General features: G+C 44.0%; 1 long non-coding RNA gene across 1 annotated transcript in view; it reads right to left on the bottom strand.

Moving 5' to 3' along the window:
• Positions 1 to 2,310: 2,310 nt before the first annotated feature.
• LOC106573804 (uncharacterized) overlaps positions 2,311 to 18,147 on the bottom strand; it is a 39,455-nt gene continuing 23,618 nt past the window's right edge. The window contains exon 3 of the long non-coding RNA XR_001321429.3: positions 2,311 to 2,579. This is a non-coding gene — a long non-coding RNA (uncharacterized LOC106573804). The remainder of the gene's footprint in view (positions 2,580 to 18,147) is intronic.

The following is an 18,147-nucleotide window of genomic DNA, read 5'->3' as shown; positions in this document are numbered from 1 at the left end:
TTCATCCGATGGCACTGAGGTGTTTATCACATCAGTAACCGGCTTCATTAAAAAATACATTGACAATGTCGTCCCCACATATACATACATATCCCAACCAAAAGCCATGGATTATGGGCAAAATCCGCACTGAACTAAAGGCTAGATCTGCCACTTTCAAGGAGGGGGACACTAATCAGGACCATTATAAGAAATCCCGCTACGCCCTCCGATGAACCATCAAAATGGCAAAACCTCAAACAGGACTACGGTCAAGTCCTACTATACCGGCTCTGATGCTCGTCGGATGTGGCAGACGATCACAGATTACAACGGTAAACCCAGCCGTGAGCTGCCCAATGACGCAAGCACTTCGAGGCAAGCAACACTGAACCATGAATGAGAGCACCAGCTGTTTTGCACGACTGTGTGATCACGCTCTCCTTAGCCGATGTGCATACCACCCTAACAGATCCACAGATGACACAATCTCTATTGCACTCCACACTGTTCTTTCCCACCTGGACAAGAGGAACACCATCGTGAGAATGCTGTTCATTGACTACACCTATGTGAGAATGTTGTTTAATTACTACGTTCAAACACCATAGGGCCCTCCAAGCTCATCACTAAGCTAAGGACCCTAGGACTAAACACCTCCCTCTGCAACTGGATCTTAAACTTCCTGACAGGCCATCCCCAGGTGGTGAGAGTAGTTCTCCCTGTTCACCCACAACTGCGTTGCTCCAACACCATAATTAAGTTTGCAGACGACACAGCGGTGGTAAGCCTGATCACCAATGACGATGAGACAGCCTATAAGGAGGAGGTCAGAGACCTTGCAGTGTGGTGCCAGAACAGCAACCTTTCCCTCAATGTCAGAAAGACAAATAGCTGATTGTGAACTACAGGAAACGGAGAACTGTGGTGGAGCAGGTCGAAAGCTGCACGTTCCTTGGTGTCTACATCACTAAGGGTCTATCATGGTCTACACACACCAACACAGTCGTGAAGAGGGCACGACAATGCCTCTTCCCCCTCAGGAGGCTGATTTTTTTTTTTAAATGGGCACTCAGATCCTCAAAAAGTTATACAGCTGCGCCACTGAGAGCATCTTGACTGGCTGCATCACTGCTTGGCAATCGACCGCAAGGTGCTATAGAGGGTGGTGCGTATGGCCCAGTACTGGGTTCGAGCTCCCTGCCATCCAGGACTATATCAAGCGGTGTCAGAGGAAGGCCCTAAAAATTGTCAAAGACTCCAGCCACCCAAGTCATAAACTGTTCTCTCTGCTACCACATGGCAAGCGGTACCGATGCCCGAAGTCTGGAACCAACAGGCCCCTGAACAGCTTCTACCCCCAAGCCATGACTGCTACATTTTAAGTTAAGCAAATGGCTAGACTATCTGCATTGACACTTTTTGCACTAACTATTTTGTCTCATCACATACGCAGCTGCTACTCTTTATTATCTGTTACTTTCTTCCTAGTATATCTACCTCAATTAACTCGTATCCCTGCACATCGACTCGGTACTGGTACCCCGTGTATATCGCCAAGTTATCGTTACTCATTCTGTATTTATGATTACTTCTATTTGGTATCTATTTCCTTTCTCTCTGCATTGTTGGGAAGGGCCCGTAAGTAAGCATTTCACTGTTAGTCTACACCTGTTGTTTACGAAGCATGTGACAAATACAATTTGATTTGTTCATATTTAACATCTTCTAAGCCACCTCTGAGCACTAATAAGAATACTTTTTCACAGGGAGAGAGATAAATAATGATAAACATGTCTGCAGAATGCATGAGAGAAATACGGCGAGACAAGACAGAGAGAACCTGCACTATATAAAGAGAGTTTGTGTCCTAGCTGTCTCTGCTCTGTGAATGGCAAGTACACGAGGTGGATATAACCCAGTAAAGTTAGAGCTGTGATTAGCAACGGCAGTGCTTTTCACAGCATGCCTAGAAAGACAAGCTCACCCTGACCTTATCATTCCTGCTCAACTAAAACAACACAAAACTCTCAACAAACTTAACCACACACTTAATTCTCTGAATCACTTTTTCACTGACGTTGGTTTTCCATCGCTCTATAATCAACACTTGACAGCAAATAGCAATTTTGTTTGAGCCAGGATGTACATCAATAAGCAGCTGCTTCAGAAACTCAGCATGTTGTGTTGTGATGTGATGTTATACACAGCTAGCTAGAATTGATTGGTGTGATTTATCCTGGCATGGGGGTTACGCTCTCCTATTATCTGATAATTAACAGGAGATTAATTAATCAGAGAAACAATAAAGAACTCAAAACCTGGTTCCTGATAGGCAAATCACAAGAGCATAGAATTGTGTAATTTCAACACATTTTCACCCAGTGAGAATTTAATGTAACTTGGAAACCATCCAAGGCTGCAACATACATTTTCTTTTTCTTTCTCTCTCCTCTCTCTCTCTCTCTCTCTGGCTGTTCCCCCTCCGCAGAGCAAGGTAAAGCTGAGTGGACCGGGGCTGGGCCCGGCGCTGGTCTTGGGCTGGGGCAAGACCTGGGGGCTTGACTGGCTGCTCACAGGGCTCCTCAGTCCTCATCCCTCTATTGAGTGAGAAAAGTGAGGAAGAGAAAAATCATCAAATTATTTAGAATGTAGCATAATGGCCCATTAAGGTCTAGAATTGCATTCTGCTACCTGCAGCTCAGCAGCCCCTTAAAGTCAATTAATTATGTGCTGGGATGGAAAAACGCTTTTCCATTAACAGCTATCAAATGATTCTCAATTAATAAAACAATGGCTTTCACTGCCATTGACGGTGAAAGCAGGCTCTTTATCGCTCTGGCATTGTAGATATGTTAACATCATTAGGCATGCTTATGATCAGGATTAAGAAATCATAGAGGGCTTGGATATTTTATAGCCCCCTCTCTTCATTTTTAATTGTAACAAAATATATTTAAAAAATCTCTGCCGCTTGGACCCCTTAGGCCCCAGGCCTGTGGTTGGCAGTTGTACTTTTAAAAAATACAATATATACAGTACATTTCCATTTTTCTCTGCCTCAAGGGCCCCTTACGAGCTTGGACCCCAGGGCTTCAGGCTCTGCTTCTGATAGCTACTGTGGTAATAATGCAGAGGAGCTGATGTTAGGTGCCACAGAGAATAGAAACTGGGATAGTTAAGGTGACAGTGATAGCTGCATTTACATCCCATAAAACCAACCATTCTTCACTGTTTGTTTCATAATACAGTGATAAACTATTTGCTAGGATTTCCCTGAGGAATTATCTTTTTCAAAATATAAAATAAAGCCATTATTAAAGGCTGATAAATCTAATACAGTGGTGAGAGAATAACACAATCATGAAGTGATGCTGAGGAATGAAGACCTCTGTTGCTCTGGTAACAGTAAACTTTATTCAGTGTTTTTGTTCTTTCAGTTTGGTAACTATCAGGATTACTTGTTTTTAGATGTGAGTATTACAAGGATCACTCTGCATTGACATGATATGAGTATAAAAAGTCCTTGAATGTATAGTTTTTTTCTGTGAAGTTATGAATGAGATGACTAGTTAACAGGTAAATTATGATGAATGAGGCCTTGCACTCAAATAAATGACTTCTCCAGAGTGCTCTATAAATAGGTGTCTGTGAAATAATGCCAAGACAATTAATAGTTATTGATTGATATTACTGTCATTGGATGATGCCAGGGGTTAGACAGCACTGCAGGGAGGGAGTGTATTCAATACTTATGCATGAAAATTAGACTATAAATCAAATCAGAATATCTAGAAGACATGCCAAATATAGAACATGGCCACCGGCAATATTTACAAAAAGAAGCCCGATACCCTCAATGTTTGAATTAGCGTTTTGAATTACTGACAATATTTACGATATTCTCCTTACATTTTGACATAAAAATAATGACAATATCTAATATAGGTTTGCATCCATCACATCAACAACCTGCCTACAGAGATCCTTCACTCACAGAGTAAAATGTGTTGCCTGTAACCTGACAGTTTCTGCTGCAGTATAGGCTGGGGATCCCACGGGTCAGGTTAATGTGTTGGCAGTATGACGGAGGACATAAGCACTTCCATTAGGGGGATATAGTCAGTGAGTGGGCCGTAGTGATGAACCCATGCATTTCTATAGTCTTAGGTAGGTAACATCCCTGCAGCAAGATCATGAGTGGCAGCAGAAGTAAGGCAGATGGATAGGCAGGATATATAATATTGTAATGCTGCTGATCTGGATGCACCAGTATGTGGGAGTTACAGACCTACAATACAGTGGTGGGTCTTTACTGGGATAGGAATGATGGATGACTCATGATACAACCAGCAACATCTAGTAAGCTTGTCTTAGATACTGTGAAGGTAATTCCATTTTACCAACTCAATAACATAATCACTTTGACCAATGTGATGCCACCCACTAACTTAATAATTATGACATAATGCTAATATAGGCAGCCGAGAACAAAAAGCTTATTAACAGATTTCCATGAACTGTGTGTGTGTGTGTGTGTGTGTGTGTGTGTGTGTGTGTGTGTGTGTGTGTGTGTGTGTGTGTGTGTGTGTGTGTGTGTGTGTGTGTGTGTGATATGCTTCTAATTCATTGGGCATGGATGTGGTTTAAAAGCAACATCCACACAACTCATTCCCTAAGCCATTAGTTGGATTCCATTAAGATGTATTTAGATTCGCAAAACACTCGCCACACCTGAATTTCTGCTGGGTTTAAAAAGCAATAGGATCTAACAGTTGAAGCGATTAAAAAAAAAATGTGGTGAAGACAGTTTCACTCCATGATTTATAAAATGTAAATAAGTGTAAGCGATGGCTAAGGTTTACCCTACACTTTTAGAGAGCAAAGATTTACACAGCAAATGGAAAGGGCTCTTCAGCTCCTGAAGGAAAGTTTCTTATCTGCCACTTACTACTGCTACTGCCCCCATATCAGCGGCTGCCCACACAGGTTCCTGTTGCAGACTGGGATCAATCTCTGCCCCTACCCTCTCTCTCTCTGCCCTCACCCTCTCTCTCTCTCTGCCCTCACCCTCTCTCTCTCTCTCTCTCTCTCTCTCTGCCCTCACCCTCTCTCTCTCTGCCCTCACCCTCTCTCTCTCTCTCTGCCCTCACCCTCTCTCTCTCTCTCTGCCCTCACCCTCTCTCTCTCTCTGCCCTCACCCTCTCTCTCTCTCTCTCTGCCCTCACCCTCTCTCTCTCTCTCTCTGCCCTCACCCTCTCGCGAAGGAGAAAATGTGACAGGTGCATACCCACCCAGCCACTCACTGCTGGTCACCCAGCAATGCCAGTGATGTCATTTGAACTTGAAGTCATGTGGAGCCCGTTCTACAGTTTTTTTCTCATTGCAACCATCAGCTTATTGAGTTTCATTATTTCAAACGCCTAAAAATGCTTTTCCTTTTAATAAATTATTTTGTTTGCGGTGTACAGTTGTCACTTCAAGTAAAACAAACTCACAACACAGCATGCTTCCACCACACATCTCCTCTTAATTGCACAATTAACCTAATCAAGAGATGTTTTGACATTTTGAAAAGTTCCCAGCTAAATAGCTTGAGAAAAACTAGATAAGAGACTATCCTCAAATGGCTTAGTGGACTGGCTAAATAGAAAACATCAGGCCCAGTTCAATAATGAGATCAATTAAGCCAGTGAGCAATCAGATGCAAAGAAGAGCAACACACAAAGCTCTCCTTCAAATGATTTCCCGTGAACTTTCAGCTATCATTGTCCTAAGAGGACCTCCATCTCATCTGGAGTCATGAGCAGATAACACACACCTTTAATGGATGTTTATAGGATAATTGTGTGCACACATTATGCACATATGCTAACACAAAATCCAAACCCCTCCACAAGAGAGGGATAGGATAATTGCCACTTTAGAAGTTACTGGATCTGTACAGTGTTACGTTCCCCAATAAGAAACCAAAAATCGTCGCTCAACAGAAAAAGGGAACTAACAAATGATCCATTGGGAACACAGTGTTTGAATCAACCTTGCTCCCACGTAATTGTAATGAAATTATGTTGAACCAACCTGGAATAGACGTTGAATTGACATCTGTGCCCAGTGGGGAGCCACTGACAACCAAAACAAAATAGTTGGGTTTTTAACATGGGTTCTGAAAGGCATCCATGGAGGGCCTGAGTGCTGGCCAAGCAACTCCAGTTGGGTCTTTTAAAAGATCCCCACCATGGAACAAACACTAGATTTGCTTGATATCAGACACATTTTTTTTTAAATTAGGATAGGAACTGAAAACCCAAACAGGGAAAAACACAGGTAAAGGCTCTGTTCAACAACCTAAAGCAGAAGCGCTAAACAGAGGTGTAGCTCTTCCAACATCTATTTTCCACAAGAAGCACTGGGCCACAGCTCTTAAATAGCAGTTGTGCCAGCACAGGTAAAACACCTTCTGACTAATGTGTTAAGATGGCGCCGGAGAAGAAGGCAGACGTTTTACGTGCCCCCAGCCAATTGTGTTTTTTTTGTTCGTTTATTTGCATTGTTTGCAAAAAAAATTAAACTTATTTTGTACATAATGTTGCCACTACTGTCTCTTATGACTGAAAATAACTTCCAGACATCAAGACTGCGATTACTCACCACGGACTAGCAGAATCCTTTTTTTCCTTTCACGACTCTGACGAGCCCGACACAAAGGATATACTGCTTCCTCGGAAACAGGCCCCGATCTACTTGAAGAGGAGGCAGAGAAAGAGGGGCCAAAGGGCGGGCTGCCTTCTGAGAATTCGTAGGTGATCGAATAATAAACCCCCACTTCCCTCCATTCTGCTAGCAAACGCGCAATCCTTGGAGAATAAAATCGACGAGTTACGCTGAAGATTAAACTACCAACTGGAAATTAAAAACTGTGAAATCTTATGCTTTACGGTGTCGTGGATGAACAACGACAATATCAACATACAGCTGGCTGGTTATACCGGCAGGATAGAACAGCGGCGTCTGGTAAGATAAGGGGTGGCGGACTATGCATTTTTGTAAATAACAGCTGGAGCACGATATCTAAGGAAGTCTTGAGCTATTGCTCGCCTGAGGTATCTCATGGTAAGCTGAGATAACGTCTATTTGCGCCCCTACTGGATGGAAATTACAAGTGTAATGGCTGTGCTCAATGCAATGGCACTTATAAATGTAGATCCTTTGAACAGGGAAATCGATCCTAATCAAAGGTGTTATTACGTGCTCCATTAAGGCAGTTATTTATCTTCTAACATGTCCTTGTGGTAAAAATGTATGTGGGTAAAACAAAGCGCAAATTAAAAGTACGTATCTCAGAGCATCGTAGCACCATTAGCTGCAAAAACTTGATTTACCCAGTTGCGGCCTACTTTTTGGAAGCAAACCACTCGATTTCGTCTCTGCGTTATATTGGCATTGAACGTGTCACCCTCCCTAGGAGAGGGGGTGACCTTGATCATTTATTGTTAAAATGAGAGGCTGCCTGGATCTTTAATTTAAAGACCCTTGCTCCCTTCGGTCTCAACGTAGAATTTGATCTGAAGCCATTCTTGTGATTATTGTGACTTTGCCATTGTGATTGTTTGTAGGCTTGTATAGTCTAAAGTGAATCTATGATCGTATGCTATCCATTTGTTTTTTGTATTCTGTTCTTTGTATGCCATTTTTATATTTGAGAATTAACCAATGATATTAGGCCACACTTGGCCATGATTACAGACACCTGTGTGTCTTTTGACACTATATAAAGACAAAGACCACCCACAGAACTATGCCAACATCAGCAAGAACCTAACGCAATTGGCATCGAATTTCAATGTGAAGGTGATGACCTACACGCCAGAAGGATGAATTTCGACTATACCAGCCAGAATATAGCATGAGCTTAAAGTATGGCAACTTGGTATGAACTTTGAACTCTTATTCACTAAAGAAGTGCTACCCCCTCCGCCCGCTAAACGTGGGCTAGGAGAGGACGGACAGAGTATCCATTTTACCACGCTCCATTTCACCACTAGACAGTCTTCAGAGGACCAGAGATCCATGCTGGACAACCCGGCCTACGATCTACAACCAATTTACCGAAGCGCACCTCAGAGTAAATACTTCCTATTTCAAATGGGCGGTAATTTCGAATGCATAAGATACTGTATTTACGATAGCATAGCTTCTCCCTTTGTTAATCACTCTTCCCGCTCTTTCACTCAAACCCAACCCCCCTCTCTTTGTGTAACCAGCTGTCCTATTTGTTCCGTCCGCTAGGGACGTTTTCCTTTATGACATAATTTGTAATCAATGTATGATACATTCTGTGTATATGTAATTCTGTGTGATTAGTTAGGTATTTAGTAAATAAATAATTAAACCAAATTTTGTATTGCTGATTCAACTTGTTAGCCAGGGTTCATGAAGATAACCAAAAACTTTCAGATGAGACTGAAATAAGGTGACAATTAAACATTGACTGCTACTAATGTAAAAGATTACTAGGTCTTTAAGAGTTTATTCAGAAGATAACAGCTCTATAAACATTATTTTGTGGTGCCCCGACTTTCTAGTTAATTATTTACTTGATTAGCTTAATCAGGTAATATTAATTACAGAGAAATGATTTTATAGAATAGCATGTCATATCACTTAATCCGGCATAGCCAAAGACACGACACTGTTTACATACCACCACAGTCAGAGGCTGGCGCTAAGACAGTATTGAATGAGCTGTATTCCGCCATAAGCGAACAAGAAAATGCACACCCAGAGGCGGCTCTCCTATTAGCTGGGGACTTTAGTGCAGGGAAACTTAAATCCATTTTTACCAAATTTCTGTCAGCATGTTAAATGTGCAACCAGAGGAAAAAGACCTCTGGACCACCTCTACTCCACACACAGAGACTCAAACAAAGCTCTCCCTGTCACGTCCTGACCAGTAGAGGGTGTAGTTGGGTCAGGATATGGCAGAAGGGAGTGTGTGTTTTTATTGTTTCATTGATTTTGGCCGTGTGACTTCCAATCAGGCACAGCTGTAGAGGGTTGTGGTTGATTGGGAGTCACACATAAGTTGCCTACGTTTCCTTTGTGTTTCGTGGGTAATTGTTCTTGTCATTGTGGTTGCACCTGACAGGACTGTGTTGGCTGTCAGTTTTGTTGTTTTGTAAATTGCATAGTGTTCGTTTAATTAAATATGACGAACCCTAACCGCATTTTGGTCCACTTCTTCCTCAGACAGCCGTTACAGAATTACCCACCAAACCAGGACCAAGCGGCGGAAGAGGAAGGAGCAGCAGGAGTACAGCGTGATGGACCAATGGACTTGGGAACAGATCCTGGACGGAGAGGGACCATGGACTCAGGCTGGGGATTATCGACTCCCGCAGTGGGAGATTGAAGCGGCGAGAGCGGAGAGGCGCTATTACGAGGAGAGAGAGCGCAACGAGCGCGAGAGGCAGCCCCAAGAATTTTTTTGGGGGGGGCACACGGGACAGTCGGTGGAACTGAGGTCGGAACCAGAGCCAGTCGGGATGACATTGGAGGTGAGCGAGGGGTACGAGGCAGAGACTGTGACGGGGTTAATGGGGAAATTAAGAGAGAGAGAGATGAGAGAGCTGCTAGTGTGGTGCATAAAGTATGGCATTCGCCCTAATGAGCGTGTCGTGGGAATGATGTCACCTGAGGCAGCTCTCAATACTCGTCCTGAGGTGCGTGCTGGTTGTCTGGTAAAGACTGTGCCTGCGCCCAGAAACAGGCCTCCTGCATGTCTTCCCAGCCCTGCACGTCCTGTGCCTACGCCCAGAACCAGGCCTCCTGCATGTCTTCCCATCCTGGGCAAGCCCGTGCCTCCTCCACGGACCAGTCCTCCAGTGGGTCTCCCTATCCTGGTCAAGCCCGTGTCTCCTCCACGGACCAGTCCTCCAGTGGGTCTCTCCACCCTGGTCCCTCCTGTGCCACCTCCTCAAACCAGGCCTCCAGCGGGTCTTCCCAGACTGGTGAGTCCAGGGCCTGCGCCCAGAGCCAGGCCTCTGTTATGTCTCCCCAGCCTGGTGAATCCTGAGCCGGAGCTGCCAGAGTGGCCAGACTGCCCGGAGCTGCCAGAGTGGCCAGACTGCCCGGAGCTGCCAGAGTGGCCAGACTGCCCGGAGCTGCCAGAGTGGCCAGACTGCCCGGAGCTGCCAGAGTGGCCAGACTGCCCCTCCTGTCCTCCGGCCCAGCCCGACTGCCCCGCCTGTCCTCCGGCCCAGCCCGAGTGGCCCGCCTGTCCTCCGGCCCAGCCCGAGTGGTCCGTCTGCCAGGGTCAGCCCGAGTGGCCCGTCTGTCCTCCGGCCCAGCCAGAGTGGTCCGTCTGCCAGGGTCAGCCCGAGTGGCCCATCTGCCTGGCGCAGCTATCGGCGCCACCGAAGTGGGCGACGCCGAAGGTGGAGCGAGGTCCACGTCCTGCAACTGAGCCACCTCCAGGATAGGTGGGTTGGGGAGGGAGGGTGTAGCACAGTGCCGTCGTTGACAGCAGCCACCCTCCCTTCCCTCCCTTTTTTTTTTGTTTAGGGGATTTTCTTTGGTTTGTTGTCGTTTTTTTTCTTTTTTTCTGTGTTTTGTGTAGGTGCATTTCGGGGTATGCACCTTTGAGGGGGGGGGGGGGGGTACTGTCACGTCCTGACCAGTTGAGGGTGTAGTTGGGTCAGGATGTGGCAGAAGGGAGTGTGTGTTTTTATTGTTTCATTGATTTTGGCCGTGTGACTTCCAATCAGGCACAGCTGTAGAGGGTTGTGGTTGATTGGGAGTCACACATAAGTTGCCTACGTTTCCTTTGTGTTTCGTGGGTAATTGTTGTTGTCATTGTGGTTGCACCTGACAGGACTGTGTTGGCTGTCAGTTTTGTTGTTTTGTAAATTGCATAGTGTTCGTTTAATTAAATATGACGAACCCTAACTCCGCCGCATTTTGGTCCACTTCTTCCTCAGACAGCCGTTACACTCCCTCACCCTCTATTTGGCAAATCTGACCATAATTCTATCCTCCTGATTCCTGCTTACAAGCTTAAATTTAAGCAGGAAGCACCAGTGACAAGATCAATAAAAAAGTGGTCAGATGAAGCAGATGCTAAACTACAGGACTGTTTTGCTAGCACAAACTGGAATATGTTCCGGGATTACTCCGATGGCATTGAGGAGTACACCACATCAGTCATTGGCTTTATCAATAAGTGCATTGATGACGTCGTCCCCACAATGACCATAAGTACATACCCCAACCAGAAGCCATGGATTACAGGCAGCATCCGCACTGAGCTAAAGGCTAGAGCTACCGCTTTCAAGGAGCTGGACTCTAACCCGAAAGCTTATAAGAAATCCCGCTACGCCCTCCGACGAACCATCAAACAGGTAAAGCGTCAATACAGGACTAAGATCGAATCGTACTACACCGGCTCTGACGCTCATCGGATGTGGCAGGACTTGAAAACCATTAGACTACAAAGGGAAGCACAGCTGAGAGCTGCCCAGTGACACGAGCCTACCAGACGAGCTAAACTACTTCTATGCTCGCTTCGAGGCAAATAACACTGAAACATGCATGATTCTCTCTGCTACCGCACGGCAAGCGGTAACGGAGTGTCAAGTCTAGGACAAAGAGGCTTCTAAACATCTTCTACCCCCAAACCATGAGACTCCTGAACATCTAGTCAAATGGCTACCCCACGCTATTTTCATTGCCCCCCCTCCCCCTCTTTACACCACTGCTACTCTCTGTTGTCATCTATGCTTAGTCATTTTAATAACTCTACCTACATGTACATACTAACTCAACTAACCGGTGCCCCCGCACATTGACTCTGTATCAGTACCCTGTATATAGTCTCGCTATTGTTATTTTATAGCTGCTATTTAATGACTTGTTACTTTTATCTCTTATTCTTATCCATATTTTTTGGAAACTGCATTGTTGGTTAGGGGCTCGTAAGTAAGCATTTCACTGTAAGGTCTACCTACACCTGTTGTATTTGGCGCATGTGACTAATACAATTTGATTTGATAATGAGGGTAATAGGTGCAACACATCCTGAACAACGAGGATAGTTCTAATCTGTACGCCACACCCAAAGAGAACCAACCTCAAAATTTTAAATTGAGAGAAAAACCAAAGCCTATAACAACAGTCCTGTAACTCTGACAACCCCATCCACTAACAACCCACAGAGGAAATGACCCTCAAAACTCTCATGTTGTAACACACAGATCATCTTCAAATATTTCCAAGAGATGTTTTACTAATTTCTGCACCTTCTCTTTCACTCTTATAGGCCAACATATCAAATCACTTTTACAGTGCAATATCCCTCCATCTCTCCTCCTCCTCTTTCTCCTCCAATTGTACTTCATCATAAACCACTAAAAGTACAGCTGATTAGCAGGAAGTGATCTTGAATCAAGAAGGCCGATGTGTAAAGGCCAGTCATGCATGCCCCTGGGTACAAATCATCATGCTCTCCAACGGTGGTGATAAGTTAAAAACTGTATGGGTAATGTGAATGGACTGCTGTCAGAGCCAACACACACGCACACACACACACACACACACACACACACACCATCAGAGTGGAGACATCTGAATTAAGTTATAATGTACTTCACAGGGTGGTGAAAGTGCATTATGATGAGTTTGATGCTCCTTTCAAATAAATATTGAGGGTCTTATTCTGGTGACATAATGATCAATGCTTGGATGTCGTTTGACAAATATAAATTATCTATAAAAATGTCATCATGTACAGTTGAAGTCGGAAGTTTACATACACCTTACCCAAATACATTTAAACTCAGTTTTTCACAAATCCTGACATTTAATCCCAGTAAAAAATACCCTATCTTAGGTCAGTTAGGATCACCACTTTATTTTAAGATTGTGAAATGTCAGAATAATAGTAGAGAGAATGACATTTCAGCTTGTATTCCTTTCATCACATTCCCAGTGGGTCAGAAGATTACATACACTCAATTAGTATTCAGTAGCATTGCTATTAAATTGTTTTACTTGGGTCAAACGTTTTGGGTAGAATTCCACAAGCTTCCCACAATAAGTTGGGTGAATTTTGGCCCATTCCTCCCGACAGAGCTGATGTAACTGAGTCATGTTTGTAAGCCTCCTTGCTCGCACACGCTTTTTCAGTTATGCCCACAAATTCTCTATAGGATTGAGGTCAGGGCTTTGTGATGGCCACTCCAATACCTTGACTTTGTTGCCCTTAAGCCATTTCGCCACAACTTTGGAAGTATGCTTGGGGTCATTGTCCATTTGGAAGACCCATTTGCCATCAAACTAGCTCCCTGGTATACAGAAAATACACGAGCTCTGAAGCAAGCTTCCAGAAAATTGGAACGGAAATGGCGCCACACCAAACTGGAAGTCTACCGACTAGCTTGGAAAGACAGTACCGTGCAGTATCGAAGAGCCCTCACTGCTGCTTGATCATCCTATTTTTCCAACTTAATTGAGGAAAATAAGAACAATCCAACATTTATTTTTGATACTGTCACAAAGCTAACTAAAAAGCAGCCTTCGCAAATGGAGGATGGCTTTCACTTCAGCAGTAATAAATGTATGAACTTCTTTGAGGAAAAGATCATGATCATTAGAAAGCAAATTACGGACTCCTCTTTAAATCTGGGTATTCCTCCAAAGCTACATTGTCCTGAGTCTACACAACTCTGCCAGGACCTAGGATCAAGGGAGATACTAAAGTGTTTTAGTACTATATCTCTTGACACAATGATGAAAATAATCATGGCCTCCAAACCCTCAAGCTGCATACTGGACCCTATTCCAACTAAACTACTGAAAGAGCTGCTTCCTGTGCTTGGCCCTCCTATGTTGAACATAATAAACGGCTCTCTATCCACCGGATGTGTACCAAGCTCACTAAAAGTGGCAGTAATAAAGCCTCTCTTGAAAAAGCCGAATCTTGACCCAGAAATTATAAAAAAACTATCGGCCTATATCGAATCTTCCATTCCTCTCAAAAATTTTAGGAAAAGCTGTTGCACAGCAACTCACTGCCTTCCTGAAGACAAACAATGTATACGAAACGCTTCAGTCTGGTTTTAGACCCCATCATAGCACTGAGACTGCACTTGTGAAGGTGGTAAATGACCTTTTAATGACGTCAGACCAAGGCTCTGCATCTGTCCTCGTGCTCCTAGATCTTAGTGCCGCTTTTGATACCATCGATCACCACATTCTTTTGGAGAGATTGGAAACCCAAATTGGTCTACATGGACAAGTTCTGGCCTGGTTTAGATCTTATCTGTCGGAAAGATATCAGTTTGTCTCTGTGAATGGTTTGTCCTCTGACAAATCAATTGTACATTTCGGTGTTCCTCAAGGTTCCGTTTTAGGACCACTATTGTTTTCACTATATATTTTACCTCTTGGGGATGTCATTCAAAAACATAATGTTAAATTTCACTGCTATGCGGACGACACACAGCTGTACATTTCAATGAAACATGGTCAAACCCCAAAATTGCCCTCGTTAGAAGCCTGTGTTTCAGACATAAATAAGTGGATGGCTGCAAACTTTCAACTTTTAAACTCGGACAAAACAGAGATGCTTGTTCTAGGTCCCAAGAAACAAAGAGATCTTCTGTTGAATCTGACAATTAATCTGGATGGTTGTACAGTCGTCTCAAATAAAACTGTGAAGGACCTCGGCGTTACTCTGGACCCTGATCTCTCTTTTGAAGAACATATCAAGACTGTTTCAAGGACAGCTTTTTTCCATCTACGAAACATTGCAAAAATCAGAAACTTTCTGTCCAAAAATGACGCAGAAAAATTAATCCATGCTTTTGTTACTTCTAGGCTGGACTACTGCAATGCTCTACTTTCCGGCTACCCGGATAAAGCACTAAACAAACTTCAGTTAGTGCTAAATACGGCTGCTAGAATCCTGACTAGAACCAAAAAATTTGATCATATTACTCCAGTGCTAGTCTCCCTACACTGACTTCCTGTTAAGGCAAGGGCTGATTTCAAGGTTTTACTGCTAACCTACAAAGCATTACATGGGCTTGCTCCTACCTATCTTTCCGATTTGGTCCTGCCGTACATACCTACACATACGCTACGGTCACAAGACGCAGGCCTCCTAATTGTCCCTAGAATTTCTAAGCAAACGGCTGGAAGCAGGGCTTTCTCTTATAGAGCTCCATTTTTATGGAATGGTCTGCCTACCAATGTGAGAGACGCGGACTCAGTCTCAACCTTTAAGTCTTTACTGAAGACTTATTTCTTCAGTAGGTCCTATGATTAAGTATAGTCTGGCCCAGGAGTGTGAAGGTGAACGGAAAGGCTGGAGCAACGAACTGCCCTTGCTGTCTCTGCCTGGCCGGTTCCCCTCTTTCCACTGGGATTCTCTGCCTCTAACCCTATTACAGGGGCTGAGTCACTGGCTTACTGGTGTTCTTCCATGCCGTCCATGGGAGGGGTGCGTCACTTGAGTGGGTTGAGTCACTGACGTGGTCTTCCTGTCTGGGTTGGCGCCCCCCCTTGGGTTGTGCCATGGCGGAGATCGTTGTGGGCTATACTCGGCCTTGTCTTAGGACGGTAAGTTGGTGGTTGGAGACATCACTCTAGTGGTGTGGGGGCTGTGCTTTGGCAAAGTGGGTGGGGTTATATCCTGCCTGTTTGGCCCTGTCCGGGGGTATCATCGGATGGGGCCACAGTGTCTTCTGATCCCTCCTGTCTCAGCCTCCAGTATTTATGCTGCAGTAGTTTATGTGTCGGGGGGCTAGGGTCAGTCTGTTACATCTGGAGTATTTCTCTTGTCTTATCCGGTGTCCTGGGTGAATTTAAATATGCTCTCTCTAATTCTCTCTTTCTCTCTTTCTGTCTTTCTCTCGGAGGACCTGAGCCCTAGGACCATGCCTCAGGACTACCTGGCATGATGACTCCTTGCTGTCCCCAGTCCACCTGGCCATGCTGCTGCTCCAGTTTCAACTGTTCTGCCTGCGGCTATGGAACCCTGACCTGTTCACCGGACGTGCTTGTTGCACCCTCGACAACTACTATGATTATTATTATTTGACCATGCTGGTCATTTATGAACATTTTAACATCTTGACCATGTTCTGTTATAATATCCACCCTGCACAGCCAGAAGAGGACTGGCCACCCCTCATAGCCTGGTTCCTCTCTAGGTTTCTTCCTAGGTTTTTGGCCTTTCTAGGGAGTTTTTCCTAGGGAGTTTTTCCTAGCCACCGTGCTTCTTTCACATGCATTGCTTGCTGTTTGGGGTGTTAGGCTGGGTTTCTGTACAGCACTTTGAGATATTAGCTGATGTACGAAGGGCTATATAAATACATTTGATTTGATTTGATCAAGCTTTAACTTTCTGACTGATGTCTTGAGATGTTGCTTCAAGATATCCACATCATTTTCCTTCATCATGCCATCTATTTTGTGAAGTGCACCAGTCCTTCCTGCAGCAAAGCACCCCCACAACATGATGCTGCCACCCCTGTGCTTCACGTTGGGATGGTGTTCTTCGGCTTGCAAGCTTCCCCCTTTTTCCTCCAAACATAACAATGGTCATTATGGCGAAACAGTTCTATTTTTGTTTCATCAGACCAGAGGACATTTCTCCAAAAAGTATGATCTTTGTCCCCATGTGCAGTTGCAAACCGTAGTCTGGCTTTTTTATGGCAGTTTAGGAGTAGTGGCTTCTTCCTTGCTGAGCGGCCTTTCAGGTTATGTCGATATAGAACTTGTTGTACTGTGGATATGGATACTTTTGTACCTGTTTCTTCCAGCATCTTCACAAGGTCCTTTGCTGTTGTTCTGAGATTGATTTGCACTTTTCGCACCGAAGTATGTTCATCTCTAGGAGACAGAACGCGTCTCCTTCCTGAGCGGTATGACGGCTGCGTGGTCGCATGGTGTTTATACTTGTGTACTATTGTTTGTACAGATGAACGTGGTACCTTCAGGCGTTTGGAAATTGCTCCCAAGGATGAACCAGACTTGTGGAGGTCTACTCAAATGATGTCAATTAGCCTATCAGAAGCTTCTGAAGCCATAACATAATTTTCCGGAATGTTCCAAGCTGTTTAAAGGCACAATTAACTTAGTTTATGTAAACTTCTGACTCACTGGAATTGTGATACAATGAATTATAAATGAAATAATCTGTCTGTAAACAATTGTTGGAAAAATTACTTGTTTCATGCACAAAGTAGATGTCCTAACCGACTTTCCAAAACTATAGTTTGTTAAACAAGAAATTTGTGGAGTGGTTGAAAAACTAGTTTTAATGACTCCAACCTAAGTGTATGTAAACTTCCGACTTCAACTGTAGGTAAGCCTACCCGTGCTGTATCTGCAAGCTGTTGACTAGAGCGCACGTGCTAAGACCTGAGTGTGCAAATCCCCAATATAATGCAAATTTCTTTTTTACAATTCCATCTGTAGAGAAATCCATTTAACTTTGTATTCGGTACATCTGAATTTAACTGCAACAGTTATTTGTATGTGCACTACGTCATCACGCACAGCTTTTTATCCACAACAATTCAATTTGATGGAAACACGTCAAAAATATTATGCAGATTTTTGAATATTCACATGAAATTCTGTTGCCAATTGGATGGAAACCTAGCTAATGAGACAATCACGTTGGATTGCCAAAACTAAAACATTTCAATTTTATTGACCTTTTTCAGACAGTTTTCCCCTGATCACCTTAGAGTGTTATATGGAACAGAGTGGGAGCTCTCCAAGGAGCTGAACTATTTCAAGAGGCGGTGGCACTGCCTGCAGGGCTAACTACACAAAAATACACACAGCGGTGCTGTACTGTACATGGTTCTGGTAGGAAGCTGTTACTGACTTTACTGCTGTAAGTGTAAAACTGTTACATCTTCTCAGCATTGCTCTCCACAAGAGCAGTCTAGAATCCTGTCGTGACATTACTTTCATTAATCTGTTGACTGTTATTTATCTAAAGAACAAACTATGTTTAATTGTTACCCGATGAAATTTATCATGGAACAATTAACTCATTAGGATTCGGGGCACCACGAGAGCAGTTCTTCAAAGAGTTACCATCTCCCGAATGAAAACCTAAAGGTATGTACCTATTACAGTACCAGTCAAACG

Source organism: Salmo salar, chromosome 16 (genome assembly GCF_965601325.2).
Source record: "Salmo salar chromosome 16, fSalSal1, whole genome shotgun sequence".
Lineage (NCBI taxonomy): Eukaryota > Metazoa > Chordata > Actinopteri > Salmoniformes > Salmonidae > Salmo > Salmo salar.
Note: the sequence above shows the minus strand (reverse complement) of the source record. Positions and strands in the feature narration are given on the sequence as shown.